We start from the raw sequence: 7,185 nt of genomic DNA, 5'->3' as shown, positions 1-7,185 counted from the left end.
TTCTAAGTTGGAAGTGAGGGCAAAGAATAGGGGGGAAGTAGCAGTCATTTGGCTGTTCTGAGCTGATTGCTGCAGAGGCTGTGGTTTGGCTTCCAGGCTGGTTGCTGCAAAGGTGTGGGACAGAGTTCTATTGTCATATAAGGTGTATCCATTGTCCATTGGTATATTTAGTCCCTCAGTTCTCCCTTTTGGTCATTTTCTTCCTTGAGAGAGGTTGACCAATTCAGAGATGCTAGAGAGCCAGATCTTTATGGAGAATTGTTTGGTTGTCTCCATAGTAAACTTATCATGAGATCTTTTTGATCTTTTTGTTGTTGTATCATCATGGCAATCATCTGATGAGAGAGAATCTGTGCAGAAGCATTGAGCCAAGTAGTGTTTTCTTTAAGGTGATGTACTGCCTGTTCTACCATGCCTGTTTCATTGAGCCAAGTATAGCAATGACATAGATACCCCCATGATTAGTCGGTAAGAAGTTTAGTGCAAAGCAGTTGCCCATAACTACTTAAGCCAATGAGCTGAGACAAATCTACAGATCTTCAATCTAGGGAAGAGGTGATGTCATTAATAACTTCTGGCAGGGTTAGTGAGTGATAGGTCTCTTACAGTCTTTTTGTCTCCCACCATTGGAAATACTGCTCTGATTGTTCACATAAACAATGAGTCAGCAATTCCCCAAGGCAGAATGCATGAATAATTAAGGGTGGCTGCATTTTGGAGCTCTTGCCTGGGTTGGAATTTCCAGCACTGGTGATTTATAAAGTTAGGATTTCTATATACAGACAGTTTTGGGATGCTATTCCTAAAGTGCATGAAGTTTTAGTCTGAGGAAAACGAGACCTGTTGACCTGGTTGCAAAGGAAGTAGAATCCAGTAGGGGCACATAGAGATCCAGGAAAAAAGTTGTTCATGACATGAGATGGGAACCAAAGCCTCACATTAGCTCTGCTATATATTTGGATCCCTTTACTTTCTTCCAGCTGATAAGTAACTGGCCTACTACCCTAATTGAGGTTGTTGAATTCAAATTTAGAATTACCTGGATTCTGATCAACAGATTGTGATAATTGGCTCTTTATCTGGTAGAGTGGGACACTAGCAAAGTCACAGGTTGATTTGTTTAAGGTCATTTGTCCCTGTAGGTGCTAATGGAAAAACCACTGGCTTTAATTCTCTATAGTCTCATTTGGTGAGACCAGAACCGTTCATATATATTTATCCTGATGGTCTGCCAATGGATGGCATATCCAGCAGTTGGTGAGACTTAGAGTAGTGGCTACTATTTAGGATAATCTAAGAATGGCATTAGAATGAGTACGCTCTGGGGACTTCCCTGGCGGTCCAGTGGTTAAGACTTTGCCTTCCAGTGCAGGGGGTGCGGGTTCAATCCCTGGTTGGGAAGCTAAGATCCCATATGCCAAAAAACCAAAACATAAAACAGAAGCAATATTGTAACAAATTCAATAAAAGACTTTTAAAAAAAGAATGAGTATGCTCTGACCTAACAATTATAATGAAGAGGAAAGAAAAGAGAAAACGGGTCATTAGGGGTGGATGACAACCAGGAATCAATAGAAATGAGAAGGATAACTATAAGCAAGCAGATGAAAAACAAAACAAGACTTTTTTTGAAGTATAATTGATACAGTACTGTGTTAGACAAAACAGGGCTTTGACACAGGTCTTGGTCTGACATCTTAGGCAGAAGCTATCTGTTATCTGAAGTCATCTATTTATTCCAAAGGTCTTTGGTCAGCTGTATACTTCTGAAGACCAGCTGCTTCTAGAGCATCTGGGAGAATCCTCAGTTTGAAGTCCTCTACTGGAATAGGCTTCCAGTTGTGTCAGTTCGGAAATTCTTCTTTAGTTGTAAAGTATGTATTGAAGAATTGACCCTCTGGAGTTTCACTGCTGTATTTGTTAACAGTACCCGATAAGGTTCTATACAATAAAGTTCAAGAACAATTTTTCTCTGATGTCTCAGACAAAAATCTCATGGTTGAAGATCACAAAGAGGCTATTTAGGAAGATGCTGTGGGAAGATGTCCTTAACCTGCTGATGATAGTACTGGGTAGAGTACATGAATCCCTTGTAATATTTTGCCATGTCTGCATGCAGCAGGGTAGAGTCTAGTATTGGAAGTGGAATCTCTAAATAAATGGGTTCAGTTCTTAGATAACTGATGTATCCCCAAGGAGTGAACCATATGGCCATAAGGGCTTCTGGGAGTACCCTGGACAGGGAGCTAAAGGGTTTCTGAGATTTTTGCTAATTTTAAGTTAAGGATGTCATTGATTCCTGTAAAGTGTGTGCTTTGATCACCTGATATAAAAAATGGGATGTGGCCTTCCCTGGTGGCGCAGTGGTTGAGAATCTGCCTGCCAGTGCAGGGGACACGGGTTCGAGCCCTGGTCTGGGAAGATCCCACATGCCGCGGAGCAACTGGGCCCGTGAGCCACAACTACTGAGCCTGCACGTCTGGAGCCTGTGCTCCGCAACGAGAGGCCGCGATAGTGAGAGGCCTGCGCACCGCGACGAAGAGTGGCCCCTGCTTGCCGCAACTGGAGAAAGCCCTCACACAGAAACGAAGACCCAACACAGCCATAAATTAATTAATTAATTAATTAAAAAAAATAATAAAAACTTATTTAAAAAAATGGGATGTGATATGTTGGATACACAAAATCAAGCAGCTTTTAGTAAGGACTATAGCTTTTCATAGCAACTAAATGCTTCAGTCCATCATAAAAATAGCCATATTAAAAACTAAAACACATTCCCATTTCATGAAGGGTAGGAGCTAGCTAAAATCCATCTGAAGGTGTCCAAGGATCTTGGAGGCTTTGGTTCCAGGCCATGTCCCACCTTTAGTTTTGTCAAGATTATGTTTATAGGTGACACGTGACCTAAAAATAACCTGTTGAAAAGTTTTCTTTTTAAAGTTTATTTACCAATGTTAATTTAAGATTGTAACCAATTTGTATCATGATGTGTAGTTTCATGGAAAAATTTAGCTATCATCTGAAATCATCTGGCGCCACCAAGTGGCCATCTTGGGAGCACCAGTGATGATCTGAGTGAAGGTTACATTTTTTAACATTCTTCTTTTTCAGAATCAGGGGCTAAACATTGATATTCTATAGTGGCCTCTCTGAATTCCTCCAGAGGTTTATCCTTTGAGGGTTTAGTTAGGAACCTCACCTTGGTTAAGGCTGCTTGTTTGGCCTAATGATCTGCTAGTGCATTTCCTTTCACTTCCATATTATTTCTTTTGTATGAGCCTCAGCCCTTATAATAGCCACCTCTCTAGGAAACAGTAGAGAATCCATAAGTTCTTGTTGTGCATTTTTGATGGGGATTCTAGGAGAGGTTAGGAAACCTTCTTTGTTTCAAAGCATCTCAAAGTCATGTTCTGATCTCAAGCATATCTCCTATCTGTGTATATGCTTACTCTCTGGTCTTTGGCCAGTCGACTAACTGTATATAGTAAGTGCAATAAGTTCTGCCATCTGGGCTGCTTGTAACTCAGGTAGAGGACTACATTCTAAAGAGAACTTAAATTAGTGACACCATATCCTTCTTGATAACTTTGGTTTCTTATTTGAGATATGCTTCATCAACAAAAAATATTAGTTCAGAATTCTTAATTGGAGTCTCTAGTAAATCTGAGCAAGGCACAGAAAGTTTCCTAACTAAGGTAAGACAATCATGAGGTTCTTCTTCTGTTAGGGGCAGGAGTGTGGCAGGGTTCACGATGCTGCAGTAGTGAACAGAAATGTGAGAGGGAGAGAGTAACAGAATATAATAAGATGTTAATTAGCAGGCTGACAGTGTAAACTCTCTCTTTTCGCAGATGACATGATCTGATATGTAGAAAATCCTAAGAAATACACTAAAAACCTATTGGAATAAATGAATTCAGCAAAGTTTCTGGATACAATCAGATCAATATACAAAAATCAATAATATTTCCATACATGATCCATAAAAGAAAAAAACTGATAAACTGGACTTCATCAAAACTGAAACCTTTTGCTTGGTGAAAGACCCTATTAAGAGGATGAAAAGACAGGCTACAGGCTGGGAGAAAATATTTGCAGACAACTTATTTCAAAATGTACTCCCATCTAGAATATACAAAGAACTCTCAAAACTCAATAGTAAAAGAAACCAAACAATCCAACTAGAGAGTGAGCAAACATTTCACCAAAGAGGACATACAGATGGCAAACAAGCACGTGAAAAGACATTCAAACATCATTACCTATTAGGGAAATGTAAATTAAAACCATGATGATTTATCACTACACAACTATTAGAACAGCTTAAAAAAGTGTTTTTTAAGGGACAATTCTAAATGCTAGTGAGGATCAGAGGAACCAGATCTCTCACACATTGCTGGTGGGAATATAAAATGGTATGGCCACTATGAAAAAGAGTTTGGCCGTTCTTAAAAAACAAAACATACATTTACCATTCAATCTAGCAATCTCACTGCTTGGCATTCATTCCAGAGAAATGAAAGCTTATGCCCACACAAAAACATGTACATGATGGGTATATACCTCTAAGTATTGAAAGCAGGGACCTGAAAATCTATTTGTACCCCATGTTCATAGCAGTATTATTCACAATAGCAAAAAGGTAGAAGCAACCCAACTGTCCATTGGCAGATGGATAAACAAAGTACAGTATATACATACAATGGAATATTATTCAGCCTTTAAAAAGAAAGGAAATTCTGACACATGCTACACAAGGATGAACCTTGAGGACATTATGTTAAGTGAAATAAGCCAATTACAAAAGGACAAACATTGTATGATTCTACTTATAGGAGATAGTTAATCAAATTCATAAAGACAGAAAATAGAATGGTGGTTGCCAGAGACTGGAGAGAGAAAGGAATGGGGAGTTTCTGTTTTGCAAGATGAAAAGAGTTCTGGAGATGGATGGTAGTGATGGTTGCACAACAATGTGAATGGACTCAGTGCTCTGAACTGTACACTTAAAAATAGTTAAGATGGTAAATTTTATGTTATGTGTATTTTATCACAATTTGAAATTTTTTAAATGTCAAAAAATGCACATGAATATTCACAGCAGCTTTGTTTGGAACAGCCAAAAATTGGAGAAAAACTACATATCCTACAATGATGAATGGTGGAACAAAAGAAAGAAACTATTGATGCATTCAACAACTTGGATGGACATCAGCGGTATTATGATGAGTGAAAAACGCCAATCTCTCTAATTCCATTTATATAACATTCTCAAAATGACAGTATTTTAGATATGGAGACCATATTAGTGGTTGCCAAGGGTTAGGGATGGTTGGGGAAGACAGAAGAGGGAGAATGTGACTCTAAAGAGAAAGCACAAGGGATCTTTGTGATGATAGTTCTGTATCGTGATTGTGGTGGTTACAGAAATCTACATGTGATAAAAATTGCATAGAACTACACACCACCCCCAAGAATGCATGTAAACTGATAAAATCCAAATGAACTCTGTGCATTGTATCAATGCGTACAATGGTTTTGATACTGTATTATAGTTATACAGTTGACCCTTGAACAACATGGGTTTGGACTGCATGAGTCCGCTTATATGCAAATATTTTTTCAATAAATACTGCTGTACTACATGATATGCGACTGGTTAAATCCATGGATGCAACACTATGAATTCAGAGGGCCAACTATGGGACCTGATCACCCATGGATTTTGGTATCCGTGGAAGGTCCTGGAACCAATCCTCTGTGGATACTGAGAGGTGACTGTATAAGATGTCACGATTGGGAAAAACTGGGTGAGGGGTGCATGGGACCTTTCTGTACTATTTTTGCAGCTCCCTGTAAGTCTGTAATTATTTCAAAATGAAAAGTTAGAAAAAAACCAGAACTTGACTGCTTGGCCATGGGCCAGCAAGTTCCCTTGTGACCTGAGCTGTCCATCATGAACTGGGTGCCATCTGACCCACCAAGCCATAAAGCTGGGCACACAGCAGCACGCCATCATCAAATGGAAGTGGTATATATGAAGCTGGGCTCAAGCAGATCCTGAAGGCACAAGAAATTGTATGATTTCCTCATGACCATGGCCTCTACTCTTGCGACATTATCTTCTCTCTCCAAGCCCTACCTACAGCTTCACGGTAACCTCCCTCTGACTAGTTGCCTGAAGAGGAAAACTCTTGGGTTCTGCATGGTATGCAAGCATCACCTAAAAGGACACAGCTGCACAACGTCTCACTTTGGGAAGGCTCTGCGGGACAGTGATGAAGGGAAATCCTCTCAGTGGGCAGAACTTTGAGCAGTGCACCTTGTTGTTCATTTTGCTTGATCAGAAGCACAGAGCTATACTTTTTCATGGGCTGTGGCTAATGGCTTGGCTGGATGGTCAGGTACTTGAAAGGAGTATGATTAGAAAATTCAAGGAGGTCTGACAAGGAGTCTGGGGAGAGGTGTGTCGACAGACTTCTCTAATTCGGCACAGAATGTTAAGATAATTATGTTCCATATGAATACTTACCAAATGGTGACCTCCACAGAGGAGGATTTTAATGAGGTGGACAGAATCACCAACCTGTGAATGTCAGTCAGCCTCCTTCCACAGAAATGGACTCAAGAACAAAGCACTAGGGATGGAGGTTACGTTTGGGCTCAGCAACATGGACTTCCACTCACCAGGGCCAATCGGGCTCCAGCCACTGCTTAGTGCCCAATATTCCAACAGCAGAGACCAACACTGAGCCCCCAATATGACACTACTTCCCGAGCATTAGCCAGCTCTCTGGTTGCAGATTGATTACATCGGGCCAGTTCTATCATGGAAGGAACAGCACCTTGTTCTGACTGGAACAGACACTCTGGATATGGATTTGTCTTCACTGCCCGCAATGCTTCTCCCAAAACAACTATCCAGAGCTTTGCTGGAGTTGGGTATGAATAGCTTTTTAATTCTATTTATTCCCCCCTCGGACCTTCACTGAGACCCTCTCCGTGCTCGTCTGTACCTCTCACTTCTGGTTGGGAAGAGTCCGCAGCATCAGCTCCATTCCGAGGGAGGAGGATGTCACCGGCTCGCGGCCCCGCCGCCCAGTAGACCCCAACGGTCCCGCCGGGTTCCTGGAGAGAACACTGTGAGCCAGCCCCGCCCCCACCGGCCGCCAGCCCAAGCCC

Source organism: Eubalaena glacialis, chromosome 14 (assembly GCF_028564815.1).
Source record: "Eubalaena glacialis isolate mEubGla1 chromosome 14, mEubGla1.1.hap2.+ XY, whole genome shotgun sequence".
Taxonomy (NCBI): domain Eukaryota; kingdom Metazoa; phylum Chordata; class Mammalia; order Artiodactyla; family Balaenidae; genus Eubalaena; species Eubalaena glacialis.
Note: the sequence above shows the minus strand (reverse complement) of the source record.